We start from the raw sequence: 12820 nt of genomic DNA, 5'->3' as shown, positions 1-12820 counted from the left end.
TTGCCGCCCCTAGGCCCTGAAATAATTGCCGCCTCCGACCCCATATGAACTTGTTTTCGTTTTTTTACAAATTCGTTTGAACTAAAATAAATCTAAATATCATTCAAATAATTGAACGTTTACAAGTTTTATTATAAATAAAATGACAAGTACTGCGGACCCTCGCTTGAACGCATGTCTGTATAGCACGATTTTGCTTATAGCGCAGGAACGTGCATGGATCCAAAACCCCGCGTTCAAGCGGGGGTCCGGTGTATATCAAATATTTATTTTCTATTTTATGTAGATACAATAAAAGAAATAAAAGTATGTGAGACCTTCCGGTCATATTATTAACATTTAGGATTCTCGCAAGTATGTTTACTAAATGGCGTTGCGCAATCATTGGTGGTTTCAGTACACATTATGATTGGTAGAATTGCAGCGTCACTGATGCTGCAATTACAAAAATGCTGCTATTATAAATTTGCCGCCCTGGCAAATTTGCCGCTCTAGGCCTAGGCCTTGTCGGCCTAGGCGATAATACGCCGCTGACCCTTAAACACTCTCTGCTCTCTCCCTTCTCTTCCTTGTTGGCCCTCTCTCCATTTTAACAAGAAAATGGTGCTTAATTTATGCCAGGGCTTGCTAGGGCCGAGCCCCAGCACCTCTAGGCTTGGCAGTTCATAGCCCAGCACCTCTGGGCTCTCAGCCAGCAGCTGCCACTCTCAGGCCACCCAGCTCTGAAGGCAGCGCTGTTACCAGTAGCAGTGCAGAAGTGAGGGTAGCAATACACCATACTATTCCTGGCCAACAGTCACCGATCTCCAGCTAACCAGCTTGAAACCTGGTACCTTTTTCATTACAAATTAAGCACTGCAAGGAAATTATATAGTAATTGCCTCATCAAGGATCTCTCTGCAAGGAAGCCTGTGTGAGAGAAATGAGGGTTAAAAAGAAACTGTAGAATCTAGAGCAGAGGTGGCAAACTATGGCCCGAGGGCCACATCCGGCCTGCGGGACCTCCTGCCCGGCCCCTGAGCTCCTCATCTGGGAGGCTAGCCCCCGGCCCCTCCCTCACTCTTCCCCCTTCTCCGCAGCCTCAGCTCAGCGCACTGCCGGCGCAATGCTCCGGGTGGCGGGGCTGCGAGCCGTGGCCTGACCAGTGCTCTGTGCTGTGTGGTGGCATCACTGGCTCCAGCCGGGCAGTGCGGCTGCCTGTCCTGGTGCTCTGGGTGGCGCGGGTGTAGCGCCGCCAGCCACTGGTGCTCCAGGCAGCGCGGTAAGGGGGCAGGGAGCAGGGGGGGTTGGATACAGGGCAGGGCAATTCAGGGTGGTGGTCAGGGCAGCCAGAGGGCGGGGAGCAGGGGGGTTGAATGGGGGCAGGGGCCTGAGGGGGGCAGTCAGGAAGGAGAGGGGGGGTTGGATGGGGCAGTGGGGGGCAGTCAGGGGTGGGGGATCTGGGGGCGGTCAGGAGACAGGGAGGGATGGATGGGGCAGGGGTCCCCTGGGGGCTGTCAGGGAATGGGGGGTTGGATGGGGCAGGAGTACAAAGGAGGCCATCAGGGGGCAAGAAGCAGGGGGGGTCGGAGGGGGGGGGGGGGCCAGGCCATGCCAGCCCTCCATACAATTTTGGAAACCCGATGTGGCCATCAGGCCAAAAAGTTTGCCTGCCCTGATCTAGAACTTCTAAGGCACTGAGTCAAAGCAGGGAGGAGGAATAACCAGAGCACGATGCCTCTGGCTATCCCCAGCTGGTGGATGGTCTTGTGGAAACCATTGCCAGAAGATGCAGGTTGGAGGAGCTTCCAGACTGCTCTAACCTTCGCTCATGACTGGCAGAGAATAAGGCCTCCCTTTTCTGCTGCGCTTAGAAGAAGCTGTATGGAGCAGGGAATCTGGCCCATTATGCTAACTGAGCTAAATGATACCCTTGAATGTGCGTGAGAAACCTCCGCTGGCACCAATGAGCCCATGTAGGAGGAATAATTTCTGCAACTATATAAGTCTTCCAGAAGATTTTTAAAAAGTAAACCCCATCCATACCCGCAAATATTTGTAAACTCTCTGTGATTATGATCAGCCAAGTTCTAAATCCAACCACTAATAATAAATAAGGTTAAAATTGTGAGGGTGTTCATCACTTCAAAATGTTTTGTATAGCATATAAATTGGATACCATACAGTAATAGAATCTCTCCTCAAACTAGTGAGCTTTTCCATTATAAACATGCCAAACTTTAACAAACCACATCCTAATCCAAGGAGTAGTCTGGGAGAGCCAATCTGATGCAATCATAAACCATGCTGACAACAGTAATATTGATACCAATTTACTGGTTATCTTTTGGCTAATGCCAAACAAAACAGAGGCAGAGAGCTCTATCCAGTCTGTCTAAAGTATTCATGGCTTCCCAAGCCAAGCAGGCTGAAGCGCAATAGACACTGCTCTGGAGTTAGCAGACCTGCTCAGGAGAAAGATTGGAACTGTGTGGAAAACCAATACTTAAAAAACAAACAAGCTATTGTACTGGGGATTTCTGGAGATTACCAAGGGAAAAAAGGGCAAAGGAACGTCCCTACAAATGAACTCCCTGCCAATATCGCCATGAAGCCTACAGGGCTCTTACAGTCATATACCCAAGAGAGGAGATAACTGGATCTCATCTAGCCTCTTTGTGGCTTTTAAGATAATAACCTGGTGTTATTAGAGCTGGAGGGAGGCTTCTGATCCTAACTGCTGATGTCAGCTGTGCTCCCAGGAGTTCCATGGGTTCCAGCAGTGTCACTTTCTTCCCCAGCTGTTATTTCTTTGAAGGATGTGTGGAGTGGTTCATCTAGCTTGCCTGAAAGGGGGTTGTATAAAAATCCTCCTAATAGGCCAGAGGCGATTCTGAGGTTGCTCAGAGCCGTTGAACCAAACTGTAAACTCTGTATATGATAGAACCACTTCAAGCCAGGGGGGTACAGCAGCACTCCCAGTGCCCCTAGTTCTAGCACCTATGGACCTCTCTTCTTGAGAGCAACACTTTACAGGGAGTTCCAAGAAGACCAACAAAAATGGTTAAGACAGGAAAACAAGTGTATATATAACTTTGCTAAGCCATAAGGAAAGGGTTTGTAGAGTATGATAACAGTCTACATATTTAAAGGGTGTAAACATGAAAGTCTGAGAAAATTCAAGAAAAAAAAATGTAGGCTAAATATCAGGATAAATAGACTTCCTGACTGTGAGCTGTATTAGACAGGTGAATAGCCACCAAAGAAGTGTGTGTGTGTAGTCTGTCGGTTCGACAATCACATTTTCATGCTCTCTCTTTTTGTGGATTCTGGAGTGACTGAAGTCCAAAGCGTGACACGCATGCTCGTGAGCAGATTGGGCAGACAGTCATCGGTGAGCATCTTGGTAGCTATAGCAGTAGTATAACACTTTTCCCTTGCAGCTAACAATCAGTTATTTCTGTCCTCTTCAAAGGCTTGGAAAGCCTTTCTGGGATGGCCTTGATTCCAGTGTCCTTGTGCCAATTCTCCATAGAAAATGTTTCTGGTGAGTCAATATTCAGGCTCCCAATGATGTGTCCAACCCAGCGTAGTTGGGCTTTTATCAGCATAGCCTTGATGCTTATGGCATTTTACTTTTGGAGAACCTCCAGGTTAGTAATTTGTCCTGCCAGTGGATCCCCATAATGGTGCGCAGAGACCGCATATGGAAGGCCTCTACCTGTTTGATATGCCATTTGGTGGTGTCCAGGTCACACAGTCATAGAGGATAGATGTGAGCACAAAAGCATTATAAAAGTTTTATTTTTGTTGAGAGGGTTATGTTGTGGGATTTCAGGACTTTACTACATAGCTTTCCTAATGACTGAGAAGCTTCTGTATCCTGTTTGGGATCACTTTGTCAAGAGATCCATCACTGGAGATGTTGCTGCCGAGATAGGTAAAACTATCAACTTGCTTTAGTTGGATTCCACTAATGGATATGTTAGGGGATATGGCATGGAGCGGTGAAGATGATTGGTGCAACACCGCAGTTTTCTCCAGGCTGATTGTGAGGCCAAACGATTTTGATGCTTCAGCAAAGTGATCTACGATGCACTGGAGATCTCCCTGTGTGTGTGCTAGGAGGGCACAATCATCTGAAAGAGTGTTGCTCTTATTAGTAGTTCTGTTACTTTTGTTTTTTCTTTAAGCCTTGTAAGATTGAAGACTGAGCCGTTGTGTTGGTATCTGATGTATATGCCTCTGTTGAGCCCATTTGTAGCATGGTTGAGAACTTGAGTGAAGAAGAGGTTGAACAGGACAAGGGCAAGGACACAGCCTTGTTTGACTCCATTTGAAATGGGAAAGGAGTCAGTGAGATCTCCATTAAAAAGTACCTGACCTTGCATCCCCTCATGCTGAGGATCATCCATAATCCTCTATTGACTGATCTGACAACAGCATTTGATACAATGAAAACACTGAACAGATTCATGTTTTGTTCAATACATTTTTCTTGTATTTGCCTGATACTGTGCGGCGGAAACCCTCTCCCTGCACCCAGGGCCGGCTCCAGGCACCAGACCACCAAGCATGTGCTTGGGGTGGCGCCTGGAGAGGGGCGGCGCGGCGGGGTGCTCCGGCCCGAGAGCGGGGCCGCAACTGGGCTCCTGCCGCCGGGGGCTCTCCGCCCTCCCCTCGGCACTCTGGCCGCCGGGGAGAGCGGAGAGCCCCGGCTGGGCTCTCTGCCCTCCTCCCGGCGCTCTGGCCGCCGGGGGCTCTCCGCCTTCCCCCCGGCGCTCTGGCCGCCGGGGAGAGCGGAGCCGCGGCGGGCTTGCTGCCCTCCCCCCGGCACTCCAGCCGGTGGGGAATTGCTCGGTGCCTTCCCCTGCCGCGCTGGAGGAGGGGGGGGGGGGGGGGGTGGCTGGCTTTTTTCCCGGGGCGGGAAAAAAACCCAGGGCGGGCCCCGCCCGCCCCTTTTCCTTTTTTTTTTTTGGTCTGCTTCACCACCACCCACTTCAATCGAGGCGCCTTGCAGCAGGCGCAGGGCATTCTCGGCATTCTCGCAGATGGTGGCACACGTCCAAGGGGCCTGGCAGAATGCCCTGGCATGAGAACTACAACTCCCAGCACACCTCGCAACACATTGCCGGGCTGTGGCCAGGGCTGGATTAACTCTTTGTAGGGCCACATGTAGTCATTATGGGCCCCTTCCAAGTGTGGGCCATGGTGCCATTGTAAATCCGGCACTGCATCCCCTATATCCTTGAGAGATCAACCACACAGCTGTCCTGATCTGCAGATTCAGCTACCCAGTCTTCCCTCTGAACCTGAGATTGTTTTTGGTGGTGATACAAGGACTGGGATCCCTGAGGAGACTGCTCTTCTGACTTCTTGTTACCCAGTGTGGTGAGACAGAAGTTTACTTTTGTTGCTGGTTTGGTATATCTTATGGGAGTATAACCACCAGTTTTGGGGTGGGGTGGTGTCTGCCCTATTTCTCAGCAGTTTGTCCTAGAATTTGGTATTCTCAGTTGTGACCCATGAAGGCATGGTAATATAGGGCTTCCAGCCATAGAGTCATGTTTCCTGATGGTAGGGCTCCCTGCTCTAGGGTTAGGGTTCCTATGGGTAGGGCATTTGGAGCTATGATTAGGGTTCCTACTGGCGAGATCTCTATCCACAGGAACTCTAACTCTAAACCTGGACCGCTACCCATGGGAACCCTAACTCTAGCCCCTAGTCCATAGGAAAGCTAATCCTGGGGCATAGAATCATAGAATATCAGGGTTGGAAGGGACCTCAGGAGGTCATCTAGTCCAACCCCCTGCTCAAAGCAGGACCAATCCCCAGACAGATTTGTACCCCAGTTCCCTAAATGGCCCCCTCAAGGATTGAACTCACAACCCTGGATTTAGCAGGTCAATGCTCAAACCACTGAGCTATCCCTCCCCCCCCAATAGACCCTCCTAGCCATAGGAATCCTAAACATAACCCCAACTTCCCTACCATTAGGAACCCTTACCCTAGATCGTGGACCCCTACCCATAGGAACTCTAACCCTAGGGCTGGGACCACTACCCATAGGAGTCCGAACCATTTGGCAGGGATCCCTATCCATACCAACCCTAACAGGAACCGCAGGCCCCCTCTCCTCTCCTACCCTATACCAAGTCCCCTAACCTTAGGAATACTAAGCCTATTCCTGGGACCCTTACCCATAGGACCCCTAACCCTAAACCAAAGTCCCCTAAGTACAGGAACCCTAACAATACCTATAAGTCCCATTCCCCTAGAACCCTAAACCTACATCAGGGACCCCTACCCATGGGATCCCTATCCCTAGGGCAGGGACTCCTACCCATAGGAAAGTGGCTGAGCCTTAATCAGTGGGCGGGGCATTCATACAGGCCAGGGCTTTATAAAGCAGCGCACAAGCGACCAGGGAGCTTTGCGAACAGGGGCTGCTAACAGGGAGTTTCGCAAGGGAGTTCTCCAGGTGAAGGAGGAGCAATACAGCACCCTTTTGGGGTAAGTGACTGTCTGTAGTGTGTGTTTGTTTGTGTTTGAGGGTTACTTGCTGTGTGCTGAGCTTGTGTTTGTCAGTCTGTTTGTTTGTTTTGGTTGTTTGAAGGACCGTGTGCTGTGGCTGGCAGTTGGAAGCTGTGAGCTTCAAAGGAAGGTTTGAAAGCTAGAAGCCTCTGGTAAGTGGCTGAGCCTTAATCAGTGGGCGGGGCATTCATACAGGCCAGGGCTTTATAAAGCAGCGCACAAGCGACCAGGGGCTGCTAACAGGGAGTTTCGCAAGGGAGTTTGGAAGGGGAGCAGGAAGGGGGCGAGGTTCCATCTGTTTTCTCTTGATTCCCCTTAATACCTATAAAGCAACTACATTCTAACTTTTTGCTTAAACAACCCTTTCAGCTGACAGGGGGCTGCAGACGGGAGTTTGACAGAGGGAGGCTTACGATGGTTAGGAAGACCCGCAACACCTGTGCCAGCACTGCTACTGTCTCCTCCACCTGTGCCTGTAGCCAGACAGAGTGCCTAAGCATGGATGCCTCTACCCAGATCCTGGTGTGGTTTTGCAAAGACTGTAACTTGCAATTTCCACTTACTGATATCCAGGCTGGGGGGACCATCCAATGTGAGAGGTGCCTGCTGGTGGAATCTCTCAGGCAGCAGGTGGGAGAGCTACAGGAGGAGGTGGCTAGGTTGAGGAGCATCCGTATCCACGAGCAATTCCTCGACAGTGTCCATGTGGAGACAGCTGAGGTAGCTGTCCCAGTACACAGGACTGCTGATACACCACTGGTGGAGGAGGAGATGGCTCAGGGTGGACACTGGCAGCTGGTTACTTCTGGCAGCAGGCAGTGCTCCACCCTTGCTCTGAACCCTCCTGCCGTGGTTATAGGTAACCGTTATGCTCTTCTTGATACAGGAAAGAAGGAATCACTCCCTACAGTAAAGGAGGAGAAGCCTCGTACCCCTAAGGCTGGAAAGTCTGCTGCCACCACTGCGAATAGGAAACGTAGGGTAGTGGTGGTCGGAGACTCTCTGCTGAGGGAGACGGAGGCGCCCATCTGTCGCCCTGACATTTCATCTCGGGAGGTATGCTGCCTGCCGGGGGCCCGTATCCGAGACGTTACGGAGGCATTGTCGAGGATTATCCGGCCCTCTGACTACTACCCCATGCTACTCATCCATGTGGGCACAAATGATACTGCGCGGTGTGACACTGAGCGGATCAAGAGTGACTACAGGGCTCTGGGAGTACGGGTGAAGGAGTTTGGAGCGCAGGTGGTATTCTCTTCAATTCTTCCTGTCAAAGGTAGGGGCCCGGGCAGAGACAGATGCATCGTGGAGGTGAATGCCTGGCTGCGAAGATGGTGTCGCCAGGAGGGCTTTGGCTTCCTAGACCACGGGATGCTATTCGAGGAAGGACTGCTAGGCAGAGATGGCGTTCACCTTTCGAGGAGAGGAAAGACCCTGTTCGGACACAGACTGGCTAACCTAGTGAGGAGGGCTTTAAACTAGGTTCGATGGGGACAGGTGAGCAAAGCCCACAGGTAAGTGGGGAACATGGAGACCGGGGAAATGAGTCGGAAACAAGAGGGAGTGTGGGCTATATTGGCAGAGAGAAAGGAGAGTCAGGACAAAACTGGGAGGAAAGATCAAACCAGTATCTTAGATGCCTATATACAAATGCGAGAAGTATGGGGAATAAGCAGGAAGAACTGGAAGTGCTAATAAATAAATACAACTATGACGTTGGCATCACTGAAACTTGGTGGGATAATACACATGATTGGAATGTTGGTGTGGATGGGTACAGCTTGCTCAGGAAGGATAGACAGGGGAAAAAGGGAGGAGGTGTTGCCTTATATATTAAAAATGTACACACTTGGACTGAGGTAGAGATGGACATAGGAGACGGAAGTGTTGAGAGTCTCTGGGTTAGGCTTAAAGGGGCAAAAAACAAGGGAGATGTCATGCTAGGCGTCTACTACAGGCCACCTAACCAGGTGGAAGAGGTGGATGAGGCTTTTTTCAAGCAACTAACAAAATCATCCAAAGCCCAAGATTTGGTGGTGATGGGGGACTTCAACTGTCCGGATATATGTTGGGAAAATAACACAGCGGGGCACAGACTATCCAACAAATTCTTGGACTGCATTGGAGACAACTTTTTATTTCAGAAGGTTGAAAAAGCTACTAGGGAGGAAGCTGTTCTAGACTTGATTTTAACAAATAGGGAGGAACTCGTTGAGAATGTGAAAGTAGAAGGCAGTCTGGGTGAAAGTGATCATGAAATCATAGAGTTTGCAATTCTAAGGAAGGGTAGAAGGGAGAACAGCAAAATAGAGACAATGGATTTCAGGAAGGCAGATTTTGGGAAGCTCAGAGAGCTGATAGGTAAGGTCCCATAGGAATCAAGACTGAGGGGAAAAACAACTGAGGAGAGTTGGCAGTTTTTCAAAGGGACACTATTAAGGGCCCAAAAGCAAGCTATTCCGCTGGTTAGGAAAGATAGAAAATGTGGCAAAAGACCACCTTGGCTTAACCACGAGATCTTGCATGATCTAAAAAATAAAAAGGAGTCATATAAAAAATGGAAACTAGGACAGATTACAAAGGATGAATATAGGCAAACAACACAGGAATGCAGGGGCAAGATTAGAAAGGCAAAGGCACAAAATGAGCTCAAACTAGCTACGGGAATAAAAGGAAACAAGAAGACTTTTTATCAATACATTAGAAGCAAGAGGAAGACCAAAGACAGGGTAGGCCCACTGCTTAGTGAAGAGGGAGAAACAGTAACAGGAAACTTGGAAATGGCAGAGATGCTTAATGACTTCTTTGTTTCGGTCTTCACCGAGAAGTCTGAAGGAATGCCTAACATAGTGAATACTAATGGGAAGGGGGTAGGTTTAGCGGATAAAATAAAAAAAGAACAAGTTAAAAATCACTTAGAAAAGTTAGATGCCTGCAAGTCACCAGGGCCTGATGAAATGCATCCTAGAATACTCAAGGAGCTAATAGAGGAGGTATCTGAGCCTCTAGCTATTATCTTTGGAAAGTCATGGGAGACGGGAGAGATTCCAGAAGACTGGAAAAGGGCAAATATAGTGCCCATCTATAAAAAGGGAAATAAAAACAACCCAGGAAACTACAGACCAGTTAGTTTAACTTCTGTGCCAGGGAAGATAATGGAGCAAGTAATTAAGGAAATCATCTGCCAACACTTGGAAGGTGGTAAGGTGATAGGGAATAGCCAGCATGGATTTGTGAAGAACAAATCATGTCAAACCAATCTGATAGCTTTCTTTGATAGGATAACGAGCCTTGTGGATAAGGGTGAAGCTGTGGATGTGGTATACCTAGACTTTAGTAAGGCATTTGATACGGTCTCGCATGATATTCTTATCGATAAACTAGGCAAATACAAATTAGATGGGGCTACTATAAGGTGGGTGCATAACTGGCTGGATAACCGTACTCAGAGAGTTGTTATTAATGGTTCCCAATCCTGCTGGAAAGGCGTAACGAGTGGGGTACCGCAGGGGTCTGTTTTGGGACCGGCTCTGTTCAATATCTTCATCAACGACTTAGATATTGGCATAGAAAGTACGCTTATTAAGTTTGCGGATGATACCAAACTGGGAGGGATTGTAACTACTTTGGAGGACAGGGTCATAATTCAAAATGATCTGGACAAATTGGAGAAATGGTCTGAGTTAAACAGGATGAAGTTTAACAAAGACAAATGCAAAGTGCTCCACTTAGGAAGGAAAAATCAATTTCACACATACAGAATGGGAAAAGACTGTCTAGGAAGGAGTACGGCAGAAAGGGATCTAGGGGTTATAGTGGACCACAAGCTAAATATGAGTCAACAGTGTGATGCTGTTGCAAAAAAAGCAAACATGATTCTGGGATGCATTAACAGGTGTGTTGTGAGCAAGACACGAGAAGTCATTCTTCCGCTCTACTCTGCTCTGGTTAGGCCTCAGCTGGAGTATTGTGTCCAGTTCTGGGCGCCTCATTTCAAGAAAGATGTGGAGAAATTGGAAAGGGTCCAAAGAAGAGCAACAAGAATGATTAAAGGTCTTGAGAACATGACCTATGAAGGAAGGCTGAAAGAACTGGGTTTGTTTAGTTTGGAAAAGAGAAGACTGAGAGGGGACATGATAGCAGTTTTCAGGTATCTAAAAGGGTGTCATAAGGAGGAGGGAGAGAACTTGTTCACCTTAGCCTCTAAGGATAGAATCAGAAACAATGGGTTTAAACTGCAGCAAGGGAGGTCTAGGTTGGACATTAGGAAAAAGTTCCTAACTGTCAGGGTGGTTAAACACTGGAACAAATTGCCTAGGGAGGTTGTGGAATCTCCGTCTCTGGAGATATTTAAGAGTAGGTTAGATAAATGTCTATTAGGGATGGTCTAGGCAGTATTTGGTCCTGCCATGCGGGCAGGGGACTGGACTCGATGACCTCTCGAGGTCCCTTCCAGTCCTATAATCTATGAATCTATGAACCCTAATCCTAGCCCAAAGTCCTGTACCCATAGGAACCCTAACTCTAGGGTGGGAACCCCTACCCATAGGAACCCTAACCCTAGCCCCAAGTCCTCTACCTATAGGAACCCTATACTTAGGGAAAGGACCTCTACCTATAGTAATTCTAACCGTGGCCCTGGGACTGCTATCCATAGGATCCCTAACCATTCGGCGGGGACCCCTACCCATAGGAACCCTAACCGCAGCCCCAAGTCCCCTGTCCATAGGAACCCTAACCCTATACCCAAGTCTCCTACCCATAGACAACCTTATCCTGGGGGGGACCTCTACCCATTGAAACTGTAACTCTAGACCCAAGTCCACTACCCATAGGAACACTTACCCTAGTTCTGGGACCCCTACCATAGGACTTCTAACACAAAACTGAAGTCCCCTAAGATTAGGAACACTAACAATAGCCCAGAGTCAAAACCCCTACAAATCCTAAATCTAGAGCAGAGATGCCTATCCATAGGAATCTTAACCCAAGCCCAAAGACCTCTATCTATAGGTACCCTAAACCTAGCCCCCAGTCCCCTACCTGTAGGAGTCCTAGTGCAGGGGTCCCTACGCATAGGAACCCTTACGCTAGCCCCAAATGCCCTACCCATGGCAACCCTAACCCCAAAGTGGAAACCCCTACCCATAGCAACCCTAACCCTAACCCAAAGTCCCCTACGCATAGGAACCCTAGCCCTAGGGTGGGAACCCCTACCCATAGGAACTCTAACCCTAGGGCTGGGACCACTACCCATAGGAGTCCTAACCATTCGGCGGGGACTCCTACCCATAGGAACTCTATCCCTAGCGGGGACCCCTACCCATAGGAACTCTAGGCCTATCCCCATACCCATAAGAACCCTAATCCAACCTATAGGAACCCAAACCCTAGCCCCCAAGTTCCCTACCATAGGAAACCTTAACCTAAGGGGGGGACCCCTACCCATAGAACCCCTAACCCTAATTCCAAGTCGCATAAGCATAGGAACCCTAACAACAGCCTGAAGTCCTCTACCCCTAAGAACTTTGAATCTAGAGCAGGAAACCCTACCCACAAGGTCCCTAACCCTAGAGCAGGGGCCTCAACACATATGAACCCTAACTCTAACCCCAAGTCTCCCCTACCCATAGGAACCCTAACTCTAGGGTTCGGAGTCCTACCCATAGGAACCCTAACCCTTGCTCCAAGTGACCTATCCATATGAACCCTAACCCTAGGGCGGGGAGCTCTATCCATAGGAACCCTAACCCTAGCTCCAAGTGCCCTACCCTTAGGAATCCTAACCCCAGGGTGGGGACCCCTTCCCATAGGAACCCCAACCTTATGGCAGGGACCTAAAACTAGTGGCCTTGCTTTGTAGATTGCAGTCATGATTTTCTAGGTGCCTAAAAGTTAGTTGGTGTGATTCTCAGCATTGCAATGTGTAACCCTTCTGCCTGGTGGTGTGAGGAGGAGTCCAGTTCAGGTACAATAAGAGTTGCCTCTAAACAATACAAAACAGAACCATCTCAAGCCCCCACTCACTAATCTGGGAAAATTAACCACCATCTGGGAAAATTAACTACTCTCAGAGGCAATATTTTCCTACCCTCAGATACTGAGTTTGTGTTTAACAAAGGAAACTTTTATTAAAAGGGAAAGAGAACCCAGCATTAATTTGGGAAAACACCACAATCACAAGTCAAAAGCAAGTAACCAAAAGCAAACACCCACCCCACAATATCCCTTGCCTCAGTTTCCCACTTTGTGGTGTGACAATCCAACGACCAAAAGTTCTTTTAACATACCCCACTCACATTTGGTT

Source organism: Trachemys scripta, chromosome 3 (assembly GCF_013100865.1).
Source record: "Trachemys scripta elegans isolate TJP31775 chromosome 3, CAS_Tse_1.0, whole genome shotgun sequence".
NCBI classification, from domain to species: domain Eukaryota; kingdom Metazoa; phylum Chordata; order Testudines; family Emydidae; genus Trachemys; species Trachemys scripta.
Note: the sequence above shows the minus strand (reverse complement) of the source record.